General features: G+C 58.2%; 1 protein-coding gene across 4 annotated transcripts in view; it reads right to left on the reverse strand.

The window, feature by feature from the left end:
- Positions 1–13,587, reverse strand: part of PLXNA1 (plexin A1) — a 121,137-nt gene extending 107,550 nt beyond the window's left edge. The window contains exon 1 of one of the 4 annotated variants that reach the window (XM_075053145.1): positions 13,491–13,587. The gene's annotated coding sequence lies outside the window, so the exon portion shown is untranslated. Of the gene's footprint in view, positions 1–10,915; positions 11,213–11,244; positions 11,291–12,942; positions 13,080–13,490 lie in introns of those variants that run through there. The other 3 variants (XM_075053143.1, XM_075053144.1, XM_075053146.1) reach the window with 3 other exon arrangements.
- Positions 13,588–24,543: the final 10,956 nt, after the last annotated feature.

The raw sequence follows: 24,543 nt of genomic DNA on the forward strand, positions 1-24,543 counted from the left end.
CTGCGTTGTCACTGGGCCAGCGGCTGGGCCATATGGGTACCCCAACATCCCATAGAGCATCCTTCAATTCTGCTGCCCCCTTCCCAAGCCACAGAGGCAGCCAAGGAGAGGTCTGAGGGAAGGGAGAGGCTTTTTCCCCCTCTTCTCCCACTCCCAACAAACACAAAACCCCTCTCTCCCTTCCCAGGGCAAGCCCAGCCCTGGCCATCCCTGCAGCCCTGCCAGCTCTGCTGAGCCCCCAGCACTTTGGGCAAAGCTTCCGCACCACTTCCAAACCCTCTCTGCAGATCCGCCATCTCCACCAGCTCTCCTCTGCCCACGTGCTCACCACCCTGCTCCCTTCTGCCCCCCGACACATCCACCTCCAAGCCAATAACCTCAAGGGAGATTTGGGCAACGGCATACGAGCAACACTGCAACCAAAGCCAGGTGCCAGAAAGCTCCACGAGTGTGGACACAACCAAACCATGAAGCCATCAGCCCTGGAAATCATCCCCATGGTCCTAATCCTCCATTCCTGCCACCTTTTCCAACAGCCACGCTGCCCAGCATCTTCATTTTTACAAGTTTGTCAGCAAGACCATAACCACGAGCACCCCAGATCGGAGCTTATTAGCCCCAAACCACACCGACGCGTGGGACCAAGCCGCGCTGTCAGCACGACCACCCCCCCCGTTAGCTCAGAAAGCCGCCAGCCCGGCAGTGGCAGGCAGCGCGGTTTCCTGGTGGGTTGCTGGAGGGAGGTTTCCCACCCCAAGAAACGGGCACGGCTCTCACCAAGCTGCCGCAAACCACAGGGCTGACACCCTCCAGGAACAGTACGGCCAGCACCCTTGCAAGATCACCACTGACACGAAACTCACGTGCCAGCGACACGCCGCGGAGAGGAGCGGGGAAGGCAGCGGAGGTGAAAGCGGGAGCGTGGTGCAGCGTGGGGATGCCAGCCAGAGCATCGTCCTGCTGGGATGGGCGAGTGGGACAGGGAAGTCGCTTTCTTGGTGCGTTTCTATGATTCATCGTTTCTATTTCGGGAAGCGGGCGGGAGAGCGGGAGGTCGGGCTGCTGCCACAAAGCAGGGCTAGAAACGCCAACAGGAGATTCCCAAATGAATGTAGGGAACTGCTACTCAGGAGTTGGAGAAAAGCAAAGTGAGGCAGAGGTGGGGCGAGCAGAGATGACACTCTGCAGAGCTCCACTGAGATTTCTGCTCCTAAATATATGTCAGCAGCAACACCTCATCCTAGTGCCCTGACACCAGCGGGGGTTTTGTCCAGTCCTGCTTAAAACCATCAGCAGCAACTACTAAAAAAAACCACCAGGAATGGTTAGTTTGCTTTCTTCAGGATTAAACGATCTGGGTGCCCGAGACTTGGACTGAATTAAAGTGGGGTCCAACACCACAGCGGTGGGGGCAGCAGGCAGTCCTGCACTGGAGCACAGGCACTGCTCCGTGGGAGCAGCCGGGAAGGAACAGAGCGGGGGCCAAAGGGCATTTCCCTCCCGTCACACTGCCTCCAACCCCCGCGGAGAGGTCACGGTTCGGCTAACAGCAGGGCAGCTCCTCCGCCAGCACCCGCTTTGAACCATGCAGCACCCAAACCCCTCAGGGCTGCACTCAAGCAGCCAGCCCAGGACCAACGCAGGAAGCGAGACCTGCACCGCGCACACCGCCACCGCGGTCCAAAAGCATGGAAAACCCTGAGCGGACACCCTGGAGCCGAGCCCAGCCCTGAAACAGGCTAAAATAAAATAATACACCCCAGCCTGGATGCATGAGTGCCAAGTGGCAGAGCAGGACCATAAATACTCCCTGTTACGCTGCCTGGGCAGCAAGCGATGCAGCGCAGAGCATCCCGCAGCACAGAGCATCCCCACGCAGGGCTGGCTCACCCCACAGTGGGGCCATGCCACCGGCAAGACAGCACTGCAGGCTTGTGTTTTGTTTTCCATGCGCACACACATATATATACGCGCACACACGTACATAGCAGGAAACCTGCCGTCAGAAACAAAGCCGGCGAAGCCATCGTGCAAGCATCAAATCCGCCCCAGTCCCTTTCATCCCACGCCAGAGAGGACACTTGCTCACTGGTTTCACCTCGAAAGTGGCCATGCCGAGATGGTCGCAACTGCTGCATGAGCTGGATGGGGCTGCCCGTCTCCTCACGGCCGACGCTCACGCACCCTGGCTTCAAAAGAGCCTTTTATCAAAAAGCCATTGGCATGCCCCGCAAATGCCTGAGTCCCACTTGCTTGCTGTTAAAGAGGTGGCAAGGGGCCCGCAGCATTCATCCCCCGAGGCTGCGACCTTCCTGGTCCCGCAGCGCGGACAGAAACCTGGGTTTGGAATGGGAGATCATGTTTTGGGAAAATAACCATGGCTTTTGATAGCAGAAAGCAGGAGTAGTGGGATGGAGAAACTAACCTTAAAAGGCAAAGACTGGACAGAACATTAAGGACCAGCTCTCCACTCGTCCGGGCAGCAAGTCCAGAGCACTGACAGATGCCGAGTCAGCACCGGCAGCCAGGCTACAAAGCAGCAGCTCTCACGAAAACAGCCGAAGCCGGGGTTTAAAACACGCCGACAAGCACAGAGGTGCGCATCTGGCACCCCCAGCTCCACTTGCCGTCCCCACTCCTGCATCACCAAGACCCCGGCGGGCTCACATCGCCGCTGGTGCTGTCTGCCACCGTGCAACACCCCGGCAGGACCCCCGCATGGTTACTGGGGTCCCAGGCAGGTCTGCACCCCCAGGGTTAGGGAAAGCACTGTTTGTCTTGGAGAGAAGCTGCTCTCAAGCAGTGGGATGAGGCTGCAAACTGCCCCAAGAGCTTTACAGCCTTGCACTTTGCAAGGGAGGCTATAAGAGTGAAGCAATGGGATTGAAAACCCCCATAAAACTGACCCCCGAAAGGGGAAATGGCATCTAATGGGTCTTTACCTGCAATCTCTCCAAGTCACTCGCTGCTCTCAGCAACAGGAAACGGTCCGAGAAGGGACCGGCTCCATTTTCAAACGCACGAGCTGCTGAGCTGCCAGTAATTAGCAAAGGGGAGAGAGGGGAGATTATCCGGGGGAGAGAAAAGCCCGCAGGAGAGCCAGCCTTACCATACAGCTGGTGTATTTTTAGGTTCCTCTGCCTGGGAAAAGCCTTGCAACAATGAGGAAAGGCTGGTGGTGGTACCGAGTTAGAGCTGCAGTACGTATGCAATCCTCTGCAACAGGGCTAAACTTTAACTCCTTCCTTCACCGCACACAGTCATTAAAAACTACTTGGCTAGGGTGTCTCCCTAGCAAGCGGGTTAAATCATTGCAAATCTTATCCCTGGCTCAAACCACACCCTGATGAAATCAATAGCAAGTTCTAAAGCTGCCCTGCTCCAATCTCCATTACTGTCACCTGCATCAGGAATATCTTTAGCATCTTCAGTTTCCTCCCAGGCTCCTGCCATCCCCCCGGGCTGGGGCTGAGGACCCCATCCTGCCCTGCCACTGCAGCGCACGTGGGCACAGCAGCTTCCACTCCCGCTCTGCAAGGATCTTCGGGACAAGAAATTCAACCTCTTCTGTCCTGAAAAACGTGACAAGGAGAAGTGGCCATCAAGGGCTTCAGGAAGAAGCGTGACCCTCAGCAAAAAGGGCCATAAAAGAACAAGTAGCGAGGAAATTAAATAGTGTTTCTCAAGCGCACAGTTCCCCTTCTCCGGTCCTCCACAAGAAGTCATGTCAGACCAAGGAGAACCGCTCTGGAGTCACCACGTGCTCTCGCCATCAAGGGACTGCATGCTGCCCTGCAGAGAGCTGTTCCCAAATGGGCTCACGAGTATTTCCAAGATGGAAATGCAGGCTTTGCCCCAACCACAATGTCCCAAGGCAGAGAGGCACACAAAGACAGTCTCCGCAGGTCCTGCCAGGACTGCTTGTCCCTGCCATGGAAACTGAGCATGGACTGACACCTTACACGTACTCCCCAACTCTGTTCAGCTATGCTGAAAGTGAAAGCTGATGGCTGTCCTTTCCTTTATTCTCACAACTCATCTGGGTATCAAAGTCCCTATAGGGACCCTATAAGGGCTGCCGAGGGGCTTTCTATACGCAGCCCACATGCTGGATGTGTACTTCCCAAGAGGAGAGTGCACCCCATCCTTCCCTCGAGCTCCTGCAGCCAAGGGAGCAATATAAAGGTCTAGATCGACCGATGCCTGGGATGGAAACCAACGCACAGCCCACAGCTGACCATCCACACAGGACACAGCCTGCTCCCTCCCCATCCTGCTTCAGGAAGGTTGTCCATCAGCATACATGGAGCACAACACCCCACCCCAAACCCTCTGTGCCTCTTGACATGCTGCAGACCCTGACCCAAGGCACCACGACCCCAGCTACGGGACTGCAGCTTCCTACTGTGAAAACCCAGGCCAGCTCAAGGCTTCAGACCCCAGACTGATGTGAATTTTGCCACCTCAACCAGGACCAATTATCAACATTTTGTCCCCAGATTCAGAGCAAAGCCCAGACCAAGTCCCCTGAAGGCCACCTTCCACCTTGGCTTTTGCCCACACGCTCCAGACCCTGGTTCTCACATCCCATCAGTCCATTGCCCCATGTAAATGTCCTGAAAACCAGCCCTGCTGGCAGAGGTCCCCTTGGTCCAGCTGGACCTGCAGGGATCCAGAAGGTCACCCACCAGCCAGGTCTCCCAGCAGTCAGTAGAGAAGTCCAACGACTGGTCCTCTGGCCACCAGCATCCTTCCCTTGTCTGATCTCACTCCATGTGTCATAACACATTGCTCCTCGCTCCCGAACCCGCTGTTCCACGTCCTTCACTGGGCCAGGGCAGCCACGAACACAAGCCTGACCCCCCCCCCAGATCAAGGCACCTCTTCCAGCCCGGCTCCCCAGGCTGGGCTTTCCCCTCTCCAACACACGCACACACATCCGCACCTCCCAACCGCGTCTGCAAGGCTAGCGGGAGAGCTGCGCTTCCCCCAAATCTCAGAGGGAATCCAGTGAGCTCCTGCTTTGCAATGAAGCACTGCCACAGGAGGATTCCTGGTTGCTGGACCCCCCTCTGCTCCCAGCAAAGGGAGGTCGCTCTAAGGCTGGTTTAATCCCAGCTGAGCTGAAATTCCCATGCTTCCGCCCGGCCCCGTGCTGACACCAGCACTCATGCCATCACGTGGCGAGCTGAGCACGACTGCTGCCAGAGTTAGGGCCAATTAAAACAGACCACAAAACTCCAAACGAGGTTTCCCCAGCTAAACCCCAAGCCGTGCATGCCTTTCCTTCCCCCAAACATCCCATCCTTCCCTCTCTGCCGTCTCAGTCGTGCTGCCCCGAGCACTGCAGCTGGAATCGGCTCAGGTCCCGGCTCCTCTTGCCCTGCGGAGGTCCCACCTCAGCACAGCCCTGCATTCTCTTTGCCCACGCTGGACCTGACCCAGGAGCAGCGAGACAGCCGGAGAGCTAGCGGAGACTTGCTCGGCAGCGGGACGGGCAACGAGGGGAAGGGGGAGAGCCCAAAAGCCTCCCCGCAGCAACACCACCACAGGGAAAACAGCTCCAAAAGACTAACGGGGGCTTCGCTCGCAGCACAACGAGCGCAGGGCATCCGATAAAAACCGGGAGGCACCGCACACACCGTGGCAGGGGCTGCGCCCGCACTCTGCTCTCCTGCTGGCCCCCCCGCTCCAGCACACCTCCACTCCCGCCACCTGCAGCAAGGGGGTCTTACCCAACTGACCTGGGGGTCTTACCCATCCGGCCCGGGCAGAGCAAACGTCGAAGCGTGGGTACAGCGCTGCCCAAGAGGTGCTGGCTGGGAGAGAGAGCAGAGCAAGGCTGCTTCTCTTCCTGCAGATCCTGGTTGCAACCCCGACCCACGCTGGACACAGGCGTGCCGCTACAGCCTGACTCGGTGCACGAGGGGCTGAGACCCCGACAGGCGTCAGCGCAACAGACCTGCTCGTTTACCGCAAAACCAAGGAGAGGGGAGAAAAATAAAATAGAAAAAATAAAAAAATAAAAATCTCTGCCAAAAATCCACTTTCTGCTAATGAAGGTGGCTGGATGGTGGCTCCAGCAAGCGCCGCCACCCCACAAAGGGCCAGGGCGAGACTCAAGGCGTCCTGCTCGGAGTCCCGGTGCAAGCCGACGCGCGCCCCTGGCACGGGCGCATCCCTCCCTCCCGCCTCCCACCCACGCAGGCACGAGGCCGCGCAGAGCGGGACCTCTCCCGCGTGTGCCGGCAGGCCTGCGGGCACCACTACCGTGCCGATAATAAGGAATAATAGCGGGTGTCAGTGGAAGCCGGGGCCGCCGGCGGCCTCACGGGCTCGATGGCAGCTCTCCTTCGGAAGCGGCGCTGCCTTCCTCCTCCCCCATTTCTTCCCGATGACATCAGCCTGAAAAACAGGTTCTTGACTTCAGAAGGGCTCATCGGGCCGATTCCGGTCCCGCCAGAGAGGGGAGAGCCCCCCGTGACTCCGGAAAGGATGCAGCCATCCAGGAGCCGGACCCCGAGATAAGCAGCGGTGGGCAGGCAGGGACCCTGCTGGCATGCCAGCACTCCTAGGAATAAAAACCACCGAGGAGGAAATGGGGGTGGAGGGAGTGAGACGCTGGGGAACAGATTTTAAGTGTTTTACAGAGGCCTCGGCAGCTGTAAGCTCGAGCTTGGGCTCACGCCCTGGCTTTGCCACTGCTCGGGTACCAGAGCAGCCCGACCCAGCCGGCGCAAAAGCAAAAGCCCAGGGATGGCTCCTGGCCCCCCCCGGCTCCGAGGCCAGCAGCAAGTCCTCAGGCTGGCCAAAATGACAAGACAGCACTTAACACCGCCCAGCAAAGCCTTCCGAGGGCCACAGGGCTGGACTTGGACCAGCGGGGAACATGATTCTGTGAAACATCCTGCCCACCGGCCAAGCTCAAAGATTATTTTTAAACTCCTCCTAAAATATTTTTGGGTTTTCCTCTTCCCCTGTTGAAACTAACAGTCTGGACAGGAAGAGCGAAGCAGCCGCCTGTACACAGAGCACGGCTGCACGCACAAAGCAAACAACTTATTGCCATTATAATTACCTGTGATGTTATCGGCAGCTCTGACGGGGTCAGCATTCGCAGAAGGAAATGTGGTTTTCACATTGTGTCATTTGAAACGTTAGACCATCCTTCCTCCCACCCTGCCCAAGGGGTGAGCCACTAGCAGTAACCACTCGCGCCGACATGACATTAATGGGGGGGAACAGCCCCTGGACCTGGGGCTACATCACGCAGGAAATTTCTTCCCCCAGCACAAGCGCCGATGGGAATCCGCCTTTCCTCTCGCCAGGGGCTTACTTCTGCAAGAGCCTGAATATTTTGACACACAAGCAGTTGCTTAACTAAGCACGTAAAGCAAAGGCATTTGCAGGGTTTCTACAACGATGCCAATATTTGCCTGGATGGGGGGAATGCTGGTTGTGTCCGGGGCCCGATCCTCTGCGGTAGCCGGATCGGGCCCCAGACACAACCGGCACTACCCCAGAGGGGCTTGGAGCATCCCGGGAGGGCAAGCATCCCAGCTGGCTTCCCAGTAATGGTGGGAAACCAGCCCTGCTCCTAACCCCTCATGTGCTGGACCGCAGCTCTGCTCCACCAAACTCCCAAGAAAACGTGAATCACTCAACATTTATCAGTTCAAAACACCCATGCAATTAGCAAGATATTTTTTTGTCTCCCTCCAGTATAATTATATATATTTTAATGCAATTACCACCCCTGTATTTTGTACATTAAACAGTAGGCAACCGAAGGAAGAGAGGCGCTTTATTTTTCTTGGCTTTGCCTTACTGAAAATAATAGTATGTTTCAAAACAGCTCCGGCAGAAGGGCTTATCTTCACCCAAGAAAGACGGGGAGCAGATGGAAAATGGGAAGAGAGAAGGAGGTATCTCCCAAAGGAGAAACTGGGATTGCAGTGCCCCTCCGCGCTGCCCTTGCCCTCCAGTCCCCACACGTACCTACACCTGGAAACCGTCCCCGATACGAGGGGCAGGACTCGGAAACAGCCACAGCCTCTGTCCTCCACTGCCGACAGAAAGGAAAACCAAATCAAGTAAATGGTCGTCGGTTACTCAATCCCTGAAGCCGGGGTCATTAGCCGGATTAAAGCTGCCAAGCTCCGGCCAGCAGCACGGATAGCAAAGTGCAGCTAAACTGCCCAAATTGGATTACTACTGCTCCTGGGTCTCCCTGCCAAGTTGGCCAGCAGATTGCGGGATGCTCGAGACAGGAGAGGCAGGTGCCGAGCCCTGGGGCTGATCCGCAGGCTGCAGAGGAGGGGAGAAGGAGGAGAGACGGAGGGGAGACGGTCCCCGCACAGCGGGTCCCCCAGAGCCACGCAGCCTGTACCCGGCACCCCTGCCATGCTCTCACCCCAGGCACTTTCTCCAGCGAAATCCCTCACAAGCACAGCTCAAGGAGCAAAGAGGATATCGCGCCCTGGCTCGCACCAGGCCCCGGATCAACCCCGGCGATAACAAATCTCCTCTGCGGTTCAGGCGGCTCGCAAGGGTCTCGGCCCCTGCGCATAGACCAGCACACAGCAGCCCACGGGGCAGGGGTGGACTTAGCCCCCATCACGTCAAGGCACCCCACACCTTAGGGATGGAGGGGTCACCCAAAATAGCCCACCTTACACCACGCAAGAAGACTTCAGAGAAGAAAGGAGCAAAAGTGTTTATGGAGGGTGAGCCCGACGGTCTGCATGTGGAGTTTTTCTCCAGGGTCAAACATCTCGGCACACTGGCAACAAGGAGGAGGTTTGCCAAGCCTTGGCTAAAGGGAAAATAAACTTTTAAATGTTTTTAATTCAGGGTTTTAAGTGGCGGCTTCCACCTGGAACAAGGGCTGGAGGCAGCCGCAGACGCAGGATGCTCAGGGAAGCAAGGCAAACAAGGACACCGCCCTGCGCCCGGCCACACTCTGATGAGCCGGTGGGAAGACGGGTGTTTTGGCTACACAACACGCCGAGTGCAAGGGAGACAAGCTGTGTATGCCCGTGCCCGGCATGGAAACCATCAAGATTTATTTTTTGGCTGGAGCTCATGATGCACCTCCATGATGCACAAGATATTTGCTCAAACTTGGCTTCCAAGCGTAGCTGGAGGACCACGTTGGGGTATCTACATGGCTTCCATGCCGCATCCCAGCCAGGACTAAGAGGGGCATGGCTGAGGCTGTGGGTCAGAGACGGTGTCAGAGCAAACGTGTTCTCGCCACACACCACCTCTCTGTAGTGGGATGTGACCCATAGCACTGCCCGGAACATGTCATGGGCTACAGCCAGAGAAGCAGCTGGCTCCAGCCTGAAGCCAAACCAGCCACCCCAGCACGGGACAGTGGCAAACGCTGGTTCCTCCCCACTTTGCATGGAGCCACAGCACTCAGCACCCTGCTGGGAAAACGGGCCCCAGCCCAAACCCCAGAGAGGTAAGGGATCGTGGGCCATGCTGAACCAAGCTCCCCATCACTTGTGATTCCCAGCCCTTAGGCCTTCCTCCACACACATGGCACACCACCGAGCCGTTCACCGGTCAAACACTGGCCAGGAGCACTCTGCCCACTGGTGTCTTCCAAATAGCACACAAGTATCTAATGACACAATTTGGAGGAGACATCAATGGATCACAGAGAGCAGCAACCCAACATCTCCACGCATGTATCCCACCAGCCCAGGTCAACGCAAAAATCTGAGCTTGCAGGCAGTGAGGATGGCATACGGGCATCGGGGTGACCCATGCCCACCTTCCCATCACCGCACAGAGGGATGGCAGCACCTCCGCTGCCCTGCCTCTTCCAAGGTCCACCTTCCTTCTGTTGTGCCGGGAGTGCCAAAAAACACAACTGACCCCTCACTGTGGACACAAATGACCGCAGCACCAAAACACCCTATACAGAGAGGTGGTCATCAACAAAGCCCAATGGGACTCAGCAGAAGCCCGATGCTGCAGGAAAGGCTCCCCCCGGTTTGTAGGGAGCCAGCGGCATCAGCATCGGGCACTCCCGCTCAAAAATTCCCAGCTGAGGGCCGACTCCGGCTCTCGCCGGTGGTTAGTGCTACAGCCAGGAGCAAGGCAGGCAGCAACAAAGGCCCTGACCCACACTCAGCCTAGAGAATAAACACGTACAAGTTTCCTTCATTAAGTCCGATCCCAGGGCCGGATCCTTCCCTTTGTTCAACGGATAGCAAACGCAGCGAACCCACCGAAATAAATTGCCTGGCATGACATTTACACCCAGGGAGCAGGGCAGGGGCCGGCCCCGGCTGCTGCCGTGATGGAGGAGGGGAGGCAGCCCTGCCAGCACGCAGCAGCGCCGCTTTTATTACCCTCTTCCATTTCGGCTGCGCAAAGCTCCGGCGAAACAGCACTCGCCCGGAGCTGCCGGCGTGGCCCTCGGCCCCGTCTCCGCCGGAGTTCAGAGGAGTTTGTTTATCTCTCGCAAGGCACTCTTGCCTCGCATGGGAAAAGGGCTTTGTGTTACCGAGAGGCACAAGGGCTCTTCTCCACGGCTCCGTGCACGGCCCGAGTGTGCACGAAGGCAGATGCCTCCGCTCTGCTCCAAATCCAATGCATCTATTGAAAAAAAAAAAAATAAGCCAAGAAGGGAAAACTCTTGCCGGCGCCACTATCGTCGTGCTAACAAAAACAATGCCACCAAAACTTTAATCTTCAGGGTACCAGCTGCAGAAAGCCCAGCCACCCAAAGGAGCAGGAGCCAGCCAGCCCCCAGCGCTGCCACCCCGCAGCCCCCCGGGAAGCAGCGCATCCAGGCTCACCGCTCTCGGAGGAGCGGCACCGGCAGCCAAAGCTGCAGGAGGACGGGGAGCACCGGATCACACGCACGATCGGGTATTTTGAATCCAAACTTCCTTACCAGCCTTCCTTACAGCCCCGTGCCGCCACGCCGCTGCCAGCGCCGGCATCCACCGGCACCAGCAGACCGCGCTGCGGGGAGCGGGCAGAAGCAAAAACCTTCCCCCCTCGCAGCCGCTTAAGAAATTATCCATGCATCCTCTCAGAGGCTTCTGCCCTGCTGCTTTTCCTTGGCTTCTCCACCTTTCCACCCCGTTCGGTCACCAGTGTCTTGAGAGAGAGACATCGAGTCACTCATTTTACCCACTGAGTATATACAAAAGACCCTGGGATTGTTCAGGAAGCAATTAGCCGCTGTTCAGAGGAAAATGGTGTTTTCAAATGGATAACCTTTGATGTAGTCAATAGCCTCAGCTCCTCTTTTTTTTTTTCCTTTTTTTTTTTTCCTCGAAGCCACACACAAAAGAAATAAAAAAATTTAAAAAAAAAAAAAATCCAGCAGAAGGCTGGTAATTCCCCCCGACACAGCCCTCGCTCAGCAGAAAGGGATTTTCTCGCAAGCCGGAGGAAAAGCAGCTTCGGAAAGGCAGCTCATCTGCCCAACTTTTCTCCCCTCTGTGTCCCAGAGCATAGGAGAAGGATCATGAATATTCATCCCCCCCGTTAGCAGGTTCTGCTTTTGTTTTGTCCTCCCCAAAGCAGGAGGAAGGAGGGAGCTAACAAGTGAGGTTAATGCCTGTCTTTTCTCTCCCATCCATCTCCTCTTTAACCAGTGACCTTCATGTTAAGCCCTGTTTACACACCAGCCCTCCTCCCCTAGCTCCCCCCACCCCGGCACTCGGCCAGGGGCAGAAGGAAGAATTTCCCCGCAAGGAGAACAAGAGAGAAGAAGGGATTTCGGGATTTATTTCAGCATGCCACAAAGATTTTGCAAATCCCTCCCCGCTCGCACGCCGGAGCCGCCGTGTGCGTTTGCAGGGGCAGAAACGGGAAAGGGAAAGGGCTTCAGGGACAGCGAAGGCGCAGCCAGCTTTATTCGCCACCTTCCACGTTAATACCGGAGGCGGCGGGCGCGCACCGGCACGCAGCCCCGCACACAGGTACCGCAGCCTCCCACGCCTCGGTCGGAGAGGTGCCCGGGCGCTGCGCTGCGAAACTACGACGCGATCACAATAGTAACGACTATCACGAGGGCGACGGCGGCCATCCCGATCCCGCAAGGGCTCCCTTGCCTCGCTGAGCAAACCCCACAGCCGGTCTGCCGGTATCCCCGGGGCTGCCGGGGGGGGGGAACGGCGGCTCTGCGGGTTTCGGGGCGAGCCCAGCCCGGATGCCGCGCCCCGGTGGGATGCGGGGACGTGAAGCAGCCGGGAGGCGAAGGATTGGCAGCGGGGAGGCGAGGGCGGATGCGGGGCGGCGAGGAGCGGGGATGGATGAAGCGGGGAGCCGAGGCGGCGAGCCCGGGAAAAGGCTGCGCCCCGCTCACGCCTCCCGGCCGCGCCGGACTCGGGTGGGCAGCGCTCGGGGCGGCACCGGGGAAGCGAAGCCCGCCGCGGAGGGGAAGGGAGGCGGCCGAGCCCCGCCGCTCCGCCGGGCAGGGACGCGCCCCCGGCCCCGGGAGCCCCGCGGGACCGCCCGCCCCGGTCCGAGCGGCTCCGAGCGGGGAGACGGCCCCCCCTCGCCCGGTCCGGCCCGCACCTGCCCGGTCCCCGGCACCCCGCCGCGAAACCCACGCGGGGCGTGGGGCGGATAAAGGAAAAGGCTCGATCCCCGGCGGGGTTTTTGTCCTCCCCGCGGGAGGCGGTTCCCGCGGCCGCGCTCCCGGAGCCGCGGGGCGCAATGCGGGCTGGCCCCGGGCGGCAGCGGCGCGGCGCCGGCCCGGCCCGGCCCAACCCAGCCCGGCCGCCGCGGCCCCTCCGCGCCCCCCGACGGGCCGCCGCTGCCCTGCCCGGGCCAGCCCCCTCTCCGCCGCCGTGGATTTTCGGGGGGCAATAAAGGCGAATCCGCGCTTTTTTACCAAACCGACCCATCGGGCGCGGAAAGGCACGCGCCGCGCCCGCGGAGGAAAGTTGCAACCGGGTTACTCACGGCTCCGGTCCCCGCTCGCCTCCGCCGTGCCAGCCATAATTGCATTCCACACCGAGCCGCCCGCCGGGCCGTCGCTGCTGCCGCCGCCGCCGCCGCCTCCTCCTCCGCGCCCGCCTCCCCCCGCCGCCGCCGCCGCCCGGGGCTCCGCGCCCGCCTCGCTCGCGCCGCCGCCGCCGCTGCCCCGCATGAATGGGACGGCGGCGCGGGGCCCCGACGGAACGCCGCCCGCCGCGCGCCCCCGCCGCCGCCGCCGCGCGCACGCACGCGCAAGCCCGCCTGCCCGCCCGCACCGGCGGCGCGAGGGAGGGGAGGCGGTGGCGCGCGCCCGCCCGCGCGCGCGGCGCCTCCAGGGGGCGCCCAAGGGGGAATGGGCGAGGGAGGGGGGAAGGGGGCGGAGCCTCCCCGCCCTCCGCCTGCCCTTAAAAGGGCGATGCCGCGCGGGGAGGAGCTCTAAAAGCGGCCATGGAGCGGTGGGGACCGCGCACGACCCCCCCCCCCCCCACGCAACGCGACCGGGTTGTGGGGCAACCGCCGGGGCTGGGACTCACCTGAGGGCGGAGCGGCGTGGGGGGTCGTCCTGGGCCTTCCCCCTGCAGCCCACGGCCGGACCGCACTCCCCAGGGAAGTCCAGTCAGCATCTTTCCACTGGCACCGCATCCAGTCTGCCTAAAAATAAAATTAGAAAGGGGGAAAAAAATAATAAAAGCCATAAAAAGAGATTAAATGGGGGGCTGAGGTGAGTGTTCGTCTTTTTTTAAACACGTTCAGCGCCAGCCACTTTTGTCACCTTCAGCCCCACACCCTTACACTCTCTCTCTTGCTTTTCCCTCTCCCCGCATCGTCCAGGGATTCCCTTCCCCTGCCTGCCCCCCGCACAGCACACCCCCACGCAAGGGGTCCCGCTTGTTTGTGTAGGCCCTACAGAAACGCTCCATCATCTCTCGGTTGGGAAGAGACCTTTGTAAAGACCAACAGAAATAAATACAGCGTTTATAATCAGGATCTCCCCTGATTTCATGAGAGACCTTTGGGATGGAAATAGCGGGGAGCGGCTCTATCCAGACTGGCCCACCAGGAGACGGACCTGCAGATGGTTGTGGTTTACTGGGACCCCACCGTGTGCTGCAGCATGGGGGCCGGGGGGGGAACCTCTCCATGGACAATCCTTGCAGGGTGGCTTGTTCTTGCAGGTTTTCACGGATGCAACCAGCCAGACCTTTATCCCCATCAAATCTCAGCACTGGGACACCCTTCACCCTTCAGACGGGAACGTGCCGTTGGAGTTTGGGAGCTGCCCCCATCCGCAACGGAAGGCGTGTGCTCACCTTGTGCGGGCGCGGGTGCGCGGACCTCCTCCACCAGCATCCCGGCAGGCGTGGGCCAAGGTACGAGCACGCACACAGCTCCTTGTCCTGGCTGACGGGAGGAACTGACCTCCGAAGCCGTGGAGACCGGGAAGCCTCCTTCAGCAAGAGCAGCGCAGCAGCGGCCGCTGCGGGTCCTTTGGAAAAGGGAGCCAGGGGCTCCTGGTGAATCTCAAGCACCAGAAGGAAGAAGGAAAGGGGCCCTCAGAGGCTCGAGCAAGGGTAGGAAGGAGGATGGAGGGAAAAATAGGTGATTTGACCGAGTACAACAGCAGAGGTGCTCTTTCCTTCCAGCCCTCAGCACCCCAATGCTCACGCCTTGCTCAAAGCCCACCTGGGAGCAAAGACGACGTCCCTACCACTTGGACAGCAGTCCCTCCTGACACAAAGAAGGTTTTCTCCCCATTTATCCCCACACCCTGCCCTCGCCAGCATCCATCTCCAGGAGGCCGGGAGGAGCCAGAACAGGCGCGTTCCCCCGGGACGTGGTGTCGGTGCCTGCCACTCTCCCACCTCTTGTTTGTGCACAGACACACATGGGGCCCAGACATAAAAGCTTTCGAGACAGAGGAGAAGAGAAGAAATCGGCGAGCTCTGCTGGCAGGGAAGTGGCTGGGGTTTGGATCGCTTCCCCCGGATTGAAAGAAACACTTTTTTTTTTTCTTTTTTTTTTCCCTTCCTCCAAGAGACTAAATTTAGTGAATTCCTTTCACATTAAAAACTTGTCAGGTATTCATATCCAAAGAGGCTGCTGCTCAGGTCTCTCAGGGGAGTTACCAAGACAGCAAAACCTCTTAAACATATAAAGAAGAAGGGAGAGATATTCAGGCAATCTCCCACCACCACTTTTAAATCCGCTCTCTCCCAGGACCTGCGCACGGGCACCTTGGTCCCACGGTGGCCATCTCCTGCTGCAGAGGCAAGAGGAGAGGGATGAATTCTTCCTCCCCGGGGCAGGACTGAGCGATGCAGCAGCACCAAGCCCTGGGCCACCGCTGCCGTTCCCGTGTCCCCCCCTGCTCAGCGCCGGCGGGAAGGAAATCAGAGCGATTTATTTTTGCTGAAAGATGGATTGTCGACATCCATCCAGCGACGAGGGAAACCAAGGTGGAGGAGCTGAGAAAGGAGCGGGCGTCCCAGCTGCGGGACTGTCCCTCCCGAGCCACCAAGGAGGGTCCAGCCCTGAGAGAAGGGAATAAAAAAAAGACAGCAAGAGAAAACCCAAGCATCCCCCATGCCGGGAGCCCGGCGCAGGCCCACGGAGGGAGCTGGCAGGAGAGCGGGTGGGTTTCCAGCGGGTGGGAGACAGCCCCGGGCTCACGGTGACCCACAGAGCTCACACAGCCGGTCCCACGGCTCATCCCACACGGTGCCCGGCGGGCACTGGGACACGCTTGTCACTCACGGAGCCTCCCCCCGTGTCTGGGCTCTTCACCCCCGCAGAGAGACCCTCGTTATCTCAGGAAGCTTGGCCTTTTATCCTGCCTCCCCAAGGGGCTTTAATTGCTCCGTTCGTTCCCCAACCTCCTTGCGCATCCTCACCCCCCCTTCCCCGACAAACGCCACGGGCTGACAGCCTCGCCGTGCCCCGAGGACAGCCGGCTTGAGTGGCACCTCAAAGGCGCTCCAAAGCTCCGCGCTCGGCAGGGTGCTGGGAAGAAGGGCTGGAGGCAGAAGATGGCTCCAGTGGCAGCTGGATCCAAAGCCCAGCGGTGAGGGGTTCGCCCGGCTCCTTCTCATTATGCTAAAAGCTGACTCGGCACTTCTTACCCACAACTTTGACCAAAATTACTTTGAGAGACAATCTGTTCTCGGTGTGTCTGGTGCGCTTTCCCTACGTTACCGAAGAGACCGAGGGGCATTTTGCTCTCTAAAAGCAGGCTGACAACTACTTTGTACAAAAGAAACTAATTGGGAGAGGATTAGGTCGCTGGAGAGAGCCCGAAGAGATGGAGAGGCTCTTCAGCTCACCGGGTTAACCCAGTCTGAGTGGTGAGGGGCTAAAACCAATCAGCTAAATTCACAGTTTTTCAACTGTTTGCAATATTCAACAGCTAAAAATTCCTGCTAAAAGGCAGACTCCTGCACAGCGCGCCCGGGTCCTCAAGCACACGCCACCTCCCTTGGTTATCACCCCTGGACCATCGCAAGCTGGACCCTCCTGAACCTGTGACCAGGGTTTCAACCCCCTGCGCAGAACAGCGACGCGTAGGGATGGGAGAAATCCAGTCGCCTCAGCCCAGAGGCCCTTTGGGTTGTGAAATCTGCCTGGCCCAGAGAACAGCCTGCCACCCAAATGTGGGCTGGGGGGACCTTCGCACCCAAATTCTTCAGCTCAGCTCTGCCCAGCCGGTCCCAGGGCAACTTTCAAAAGGGCACGGGCCTCAGGAGGGGATCGGCTCTGCCCAGATGTCAGCCACGAGCTTTTTGTCCTCCTCCCAGCCGTCTTAGCTAATCAAGACCCGGGAAGAGAAAGGCTGGGCAGACCGGCTGCGGAGGCAGCACTGGGTCCAACCAGAGGGTTTGTCAAAGTTTTCCAGGAGGTGTCAGCAGCTCTTTAAGCTTCTTGACAGCCAGGATAACAAACTGTGTCTGCGGAGCTCTAGGGATCCAGGGTGAAATTAAAATGAGTACTGAATAGAGCCATTTTTCAGGGGATCGCAGCTGCAGAGGCAAGCGGGGCCGGCGGGCAAAAGGCACTGAAGAGGCACCTGGGGAAGGACCCTGGGTGGCACAGGGGCTGTCACCAGGGCAGCGTGTGTCCCCCCTCTCCCGGCTCTGCCCGAGAAGGAAGGCTCTTTGCTGCCTGCCAGCACGGCTCTTATCCTGCGCCTGCTGCTACAGGCACCCTCCGGATCAGCGGGGTCCACAAAGCATTGCTGGCGAGCAGCCCCTTCCTCCCCCCACCGTGCCTCGAAATGGGGAATTTTCTGTTCGAGGCCTCGGTGGGCAAGCAGCGCTGCCGTTAATTACAGCGAGAAGCTTCCCCCCCAGCCAGGGCTGGGAAGGAGGAGGTGTGCTGGTGAAAAACGTCGCCTTGAAGAGGATCAGGAGAAAGAGGGGTCTGGGAGCACCCTTGTTTCCCCAGCCTGTCACACTGGCAGCAATGCGCCCTTTGATTTGGGAAGAGGTTTGGTGGGATGGGCGCTGGGAGCTGTGGTTGTGGGAGATGCTCTGGGGGACCCTGCCAGGTCCGCAGCAGGAGGGGTGGGCATCGTCAGTGCCAGCACGTGGGACCCCGGGGAAGACACACAACCGCAATGAGACAGGACGGACACCCAGTGGGACGGCTCGCTCTGCTCTTCTCTAAGCTGATCCCCAGCTCCCAAAGGACTTCCCTGCCCCGATGACTGTGTATCCACCAGCCGACAAGCCACGCGTGCACCAGTCCTTCCCCGATGGGCAGGGAGGTCCTGCAGAGATCCCCCCGGCCATACCTGCTCCGGCTGAGCTCCTTCCCGGCTCCTTCATCCCTCGGCCCCGTGACTCACAGCGGCGCTTAATTAGCAGGAAGCCTGATGCAGACACCTGTCAACTCCTCCGAGACAACCAGCATTTCACGTTAGCTGCCCCGGGGCTGTTCGGCAGGAACAGCTCGCTCTCCGTATTGATATTCCTTCATCTCAGCCTATTTTCCAAGCCGTCAAGCTGCCATCTCAACCCTCCCAGGCCCGGCAGCACCGGGGAAAGCGGTCTCATGTCCGTCAGCTCCTGGACTCCGATCCCACCTTTGCAGCCGCTCAGGAGAGCTGGAATTGCTTTGTGCTTCCCCCTGGCAGCCCGAGGGCTCCTCACCAAGGAAATCAGGCAGCCCTTGATGAGCCAAACCCCGGCGTCCCTGCACAGCACGCAACAAATGCGGACTTCAAATTGGGGCAACTTTGAAGGTAGGAAAGAAAGTCACTGCCCAACTCCCCAGCTCCACAGAGAGTCTCCGAAATGCGAACCTCCACCACCGTGGATGTGGCATTACTGCCCCGGCCGTGGCGCAGGGACACCCACCCCACAGGGAACCATTGCAATAGCTGGTAGAGGCTACATCGCTGCTCTGATTTATTGCGGCTGGCAGAAGGGCACGCTGCCATCACCGGCATGTTTAGTGCCGGGGGCATTTTGTGACGCAGCGGTGCGCCGTGGCCGCTGCGCTGGGTCCTGCGGCAGGTTACGTGGGGTGGGCTGAGGTTCGCAGCCAGTCTTGCAGAGACAGGAAAAGGCAGGACAGATTGACCTGATGGTTCTAACTGAGGTATAAAGAGATCCCCAGTTAATTGCAAAAGGTGTTAACTCTGAAACCTAATGGTTGAGGGCTGAATAGCAACATGAGGTCAGTGCTCACCACTTTGGCTGGCCTGTCACCAGCTGGAACCAGGCAGAGCATCCCTCCTGGGGAAATGCCACATCCTTTGGAGCACCCCTCCACCCCCCTCTGCCATAGCCTACCGTACTGCTGTTTACTCCCGCCTGCTCCATACCCTCCCTCGCCAGGGCCAGCTGAGCACCCCTTTCATGGAGCAGATTCACCTCCTCCCTTACCATCAGGATGACGTGTCATTGTCTGCTTCCCAAAGGCTTTCTGGTCCTCCACCAGTGCCAGGAGGAGAGACGCTGTCCTCAGCGCGCGTAGGGACTGGGGGGGGTTGCAGTGGTCTAAGAGCATCCCCCCTCCATTTCATGCATGGGGAGAAGACAGAAAATGACACAATTAAGACCAGGTGATGCATCAGCCAGACTAAACCCCAGGCCATAGTTGCCCCTACTTCTAGATGATGGGCTCCATCCCCAGGCTGGCTGTCTCTCCCATGACTCAAGTTAGTGGAAAGATCAACACCAAATCCTTTGGCAGCTCAGAAATTCATCTCCATCACATGGAACAAGTGGGTGGCCACGAGACGCCAAGGAGTCCCTTCCCTTTCTCCAGTGCCCATGTAAAATTAAAATGGACAAGGAAGAAGCTGCTGTAAATAATGCATTTGTGGCGCACTACACAGCTTTGGGAGCACATATTCATTGTCTAGTCTTATTTAAAGAAACCCAGCCCTGCCTGCGTCATTAAAAATGCATCCTGGTTTCAGCTTCATCCCATATACGCTCACCACTGTGAAGCAGGTGGCTCAGTGGCTGTTTTCATGCCTTCCCACTCTCAGCTGGTCCCGGGCAGCCCCATGCTGGTACAAGCGAGGCCTCCGGGTCACATGAAAAATTCACGCGCTTGGCATCAGGCATTTTCCATCCCTCTGCTCCCTGCTCCTCCCTCGCACCTGGGCCTGAGGACCCGCTCTCTGCCGCTGCCTCCCAGACCCCAGCAGCATCCTCCAAGCTAATAAAGGATGCTAACGAGAATTGCTGAGCCCCAGTCTGGCCACAGAATCAATCCCACCGCCTTCCCATCCCGCTGTCTTCTCCCCACCTCCCTCTGCCCAGTCTTAATTCCCCCACGCACGTTCCCCTTACTTGCATCTGCATCTCCTGCATCTCCTCCCCACCCACAGCCTGCCGTGCTGTGGGTTCGCCGGCTCTTGGCCGGGTGTTAGCAGCCGGTGGGAGCCAAGCCCCCGGGGAGGCAGTTTCCCTACAGCATCCCCCTGCCTCACCAGGGACGGCAGTGAGGAGACGGGCCCCTTAGGACCCGCAGGCTGCAGCATCGTGTTTGCTCTTCATTTTCATTCCAGGGACGCGGTGCCCAAGGCTGGCGTCATGCACAGCTCCTGGCAGGCACCAGAGAGAATTTAATTTGCCCTTGGTGCTCTGGAAACGGTGGCTGGGGGTGAGGAGGAGAGGCTAGACCCAAGGCTGGGAATGAGGAGAGGAAGGTGAAGTCGCCCAACGCCTGGCTGAACTTCGCCACATGCTGTTCAACAACCAGGCAGCCACAAGCCCAAACGCCTCGTTAACGGGGCAGCCCTTCCAATAACAGGGCTGAAGCAGCGGCAGCTCGTTAACACTGAAGATCCACCGCTCGCAGGCTGAGCTGAGGCAGGGCGGTAGGAGCAGGGCTGCCTGCGGGGTGGCGAGGAGGGCAGCCACGAGGAGCTCCGTCCCAAAGGCACGTGCCCCTGGCACACGCGATGCCCGGGAACAACTCGTGTGGCACTTTGCTGCAGAAACGGGGCAGCTCCAGCAAATCCTGAAACGGCGAGGCCGCCTGCCCTGCGCGCCGCTGGCACCTCCAGAACTCCACCAGCCAGCCCTGGCACAGCCGAGGCTCTGCAGGGAGACGGGGGGAAACCCAGCGGGTTTCCAGCCCCGACCAGTGCCCTCACCCCTTAGCTGGGCCGTGATTAACGGATCTGCACCCACCCCTGCCAGGACAGACGGGTGCCCTGGGGTGCTCCCACCCCGACCAAGGGCAGAGCCATCGAACCGCGCTCACCCTGCCTCTGCCTGTCGGAGGGAGCGCATGGCTGACCGCAAGCGCACGCGAGACCACAGCAAAACCTGGGTCGGAGGCGTTATTCACAGCTTATAACATTCATCCCAGCTTGCTGCTCGCTGCCTCCTCCTCTCTGGGAAGTGCTGAGCCGCCAGCCAGCCGGAGGCAAACCGTGGGGTGAGATAAGTCGGCAGCATCGCTCAGACACACGGACACGCCGGCAGCATCGCTCGGACACACGGACACGCACTCACAGCCCTGTGCCCACCTGGATCCTCCACATCCCCCCGCAGAGGAGCTCCTCCAGAGACACTGCAAGAAAACCTGGGAGATAACACATGCCTGCGACATTAGCAATTAAGGAACATTAATTATAATAATAATAATAATTATCACAAAATAGCATTTTTATGGCACAATATTATGCTGAAGGATTTACAACATACTGAATCATGAAGTTCGTAATTAAAGTTATTTTAGTTTCTAATTTCGCTTTAATTCTATTCCAATAAAAGATATGATAAATATACCTTAAAAAAAACCACAGAAACCATTACTTAAGACAATTTCCCTATACACGGATGTTATATTGCAGCACAGAGATCCCCTGAGGAGCATCACAAACCTCGGCAAGGAAGAAGCGTCCAGCCCCGTGAAATACCGAGCTCCTGCAAGCCTCGTCCCAGGGCAGCAGCGAGGTTGCAGCCTGCAACGCGTCGGCGGCCTCTTGCCTTTACCTTCCCAGCCGCCAGCCCTCCCCAAATGGTTTTGTAAGTCACCGTGTTGCTTCTGCTGATGGGACGGGAGGAACTGGAGAGCCTGGTATCCATGAGGCAGCTCCCCAGGAAGAGCTGAGCTGGGTTTGTTCCTCACGCTGCTGCCAGAGGAGTCCTGGCATCACCACTACAGACAAACCGCTGCCCGGACAGAGCAGGGATCGTTCACTTCTCCTCTGACTTCAGTCCACGCACCTGTAACAGTGGGCAGGAGAAAGACAGCAAAGACAAGACCCAAATCCCAGTCTTCCTGGCCTTGGAGAATTCCTCCCCCCGCAACTTTTTTTCCATGGGAAAATGTTGATTAACTGAAGAGGTTTTACAGGAAAAAAAAAAAAAAACCAAACCTATAATTGTTTTGATGAAAGTTCATCACCACAGTAAGAAAAATAAAAAAAAGGACAGGGAAATTCTTTAGACATGGTCAAAGATCTGTGTCTTGGAAGAGCTATTACCATTGTAAAAAGATGTTTCAGTTCCACGTTGCGAATGAACTCCATAATATTAACAAAGCCAAAACCAGAATATAAAGGATGACATTTACCACAGCAGCCCACTCTGACCGCCCTGTATCTTGCTGGGTAGGAATTTCAAGCAACAAGTGTATCACCCCACTGCGGAGCAAGATACACTTTGAAATCTCAGCTTCTCCCCCCAAACAAACAAGCAGCTTCTGCTTTGCCGGACCTGTACCATAACTCAGCCGGACCCACGCAGGCAGCCGGGCTTGTGCCGGTTCAGCCACCCCCACCTTGATGCCTCGCTGCGTTAGGAGACGTGGGGCCACTTTCGGCAGGTCCGAGCCCCCCTCGCCTGGGAGCTGCGCCCCACTCTCACTGCCGACACCAAACGGCGCAAGAGGAGGGAAGGGAAAAGGAGGAGCTGATGGGCTCGAGAAGCCGTTTGCCTCCAAACCCCCCAACACCGTCCCCATGGCCCAGACAGCCCTGGCTGCGTCCCAGGAAAAAGCCACCGCGGGGTGCGAGCAGCTGAAGGTCTGTCACATCCATCCCTCGAGAGTCGGCGCGGACCCAGCTGGCACGCTGCTGTCCTGCGGCGGCAACCGTCGTTCGATTCGGAAGCCGGAGGATGTGCCGCATACCCGTGCCCGCAGCGTGCTCCCTGCTCGCCGCCTTTAAGGACCCTCCTCCGCCTGACCCTGCGGGGCCGCGGTCTAACGCTGGGGCAACTCGTCACACCGATGGAGCGGCCGCACGGCAAGGCTGGCAGACCTTCCGCCCCCCTTAGCTCTGCCCCTGCCCAAACCAGGCAGCGCGGCCGACTGCCTCCGTGCCCAGCCTGCAGCCCCGCTCCCCTGGGACCCCACCGGGACAAAACTTCTTCATAATTAACGTAAGCGCCTCTGTGTGTCGTGCTGCCCACTGGGGCCTCCCGAGCACAGATGACCCACCTCGCTGCGGATGCAGGGAACATTACGAGCGGGAGACGAGAGGTCTTGGCTCCCTGACAGCCCGTAACTGATGGCCGGTTTGGGAGGCAGCCGGGGCAGCCCCCGGTTCCCAGAAAAGCAGCAGGTCCGCCAGCAGGCGATCCTGGCACCCATGGTCCTAGATGGAGAGGGACCCAGCCTCGGCTGGGAGAGCGACAGATATTCCCCAAAAGCAGAGCAGAGACGGTGGGGTGTGCGTTTGAGGGAAGGGTGAAGGCTTTAACTAAAAGAGGTGCCTATATTACTAGCAAGGTCTTTAATTGATTCTGGGAGAATGTTTTCTAAGTTATATCCTGATGCGTACGCCACAATCAATAAATGCATTAAAGCAGAAGGAGCCTGCAAGCCTTTGGTTGTGCTGCTCCACGCAAACCCGCAGCCCGTACCCGGCCCCACGTCCCGGGGGGCTGCAGAGGAATCCCCCACGGGCAGCGGGGCTGGGCGCTGCAGCAGCTGGGGATGTGCCCCACGGAGCATCCCTCCCCAGGCAGGTTCCTCACACCTGGGAGGGATGCAGGCACCCCGAAATACTGACTTCTTCAAGCTTTGGTGCCACGGTTTGGTGGCAGAGACAGAAATAAGCCTGTCTCTGCCGCACCGGGCTGGCGCTTCCACCGCAGCCTTGAGCTCCTCCTCTTACCCTGCTCCCCGTCTCCTGGCTACTTCTTGCAAACTCATTTGATCTGGAAAACTGAGAGCAAGGCAAAGCGGTCCTTTCCGTAAGGATGTGCCAGAAATCCTGAAAAGCTCAGCTGCCCGCCTATTTTAGGATGACAGATTTAGGAAGGGTTTAGTGATTTGAAGAAGCCGCCTAGATGTTGCTGCTCTCCATGCACGCTCCCCTGGCACATCCCCACCACCCGAAGGGAGAGCCGGGAGCTGGAATAACAAAAGCAAATACAAACACTTCAGCCTATTTATGAAAAAAGTTTATAAAATGATGAGTGAAAGACAGCTAATGATGCATCGTATGGTTAGTGCCAGGGAACACGCTGTAAATTAAAGTCCTCAAATATGAAAAGAATCAACATTTAATAAGACAGTTAATGTATGTTATTTAAATGTCACTTCATTATTAAAAGTGTATATTTTTTGAGGTTTAATAACCATGTAATTGAGGCATCTTTTCTATAGTTAAACCTTGGCAAATATGTTTTTCATAATTAGCTGGTATTTATTTAACATGCAATAACCATCCCATTAAATTTAATGACTTCAATTAATAGGTACAGAGGGGCCTTTTTTAATGTCAATATGTATTCTTAAAGATGGTTCCCGACACAGTGCCACAAGGAAGCTCAGCTACCTGGGGGTGACCAGGGAGGGCAGGTGCCCAAGCCGAGCCACGGGGCTTTGCTGGCCCCCCACTGCAGGAATGGGGACCCCCAGGGAACCCACAGTTGGGGAGTAGGGGGGCTGCACGCCCCAGCCAGGGCTTGGGGTGCACAAGGACAGGAATGCCAGCGGGCACCCCATAGGGACCCCAGCCCATCCGTGCTGGGCACCTCCTCACCCCACCAGCCCCATCACCGGGTATAAGGAGTGAGGCCGAAGAGCAAACTTTGCTGGGATGATAAAGCAGGAGAGGCTCAGCCTGACGCAGCTGCAGCCGAGCTTGGAGCCCAAATTAGCAAACAGCCC

The sequence above is a fragment of the Buteo buteo genome, chromosome 21 (assembly GCF_964188355.1).
Source record: "Buteo buteo chromosome 21, bButBut1.hap1.1, whole genome shotgun sequence".
Taxonomy (NCBI): domain Eukaryota; kingdom Metazoa; phylum Chordata; class Aves; order Accipitriformes; family Accipitridae; genus Buteo; species Buteo buteo.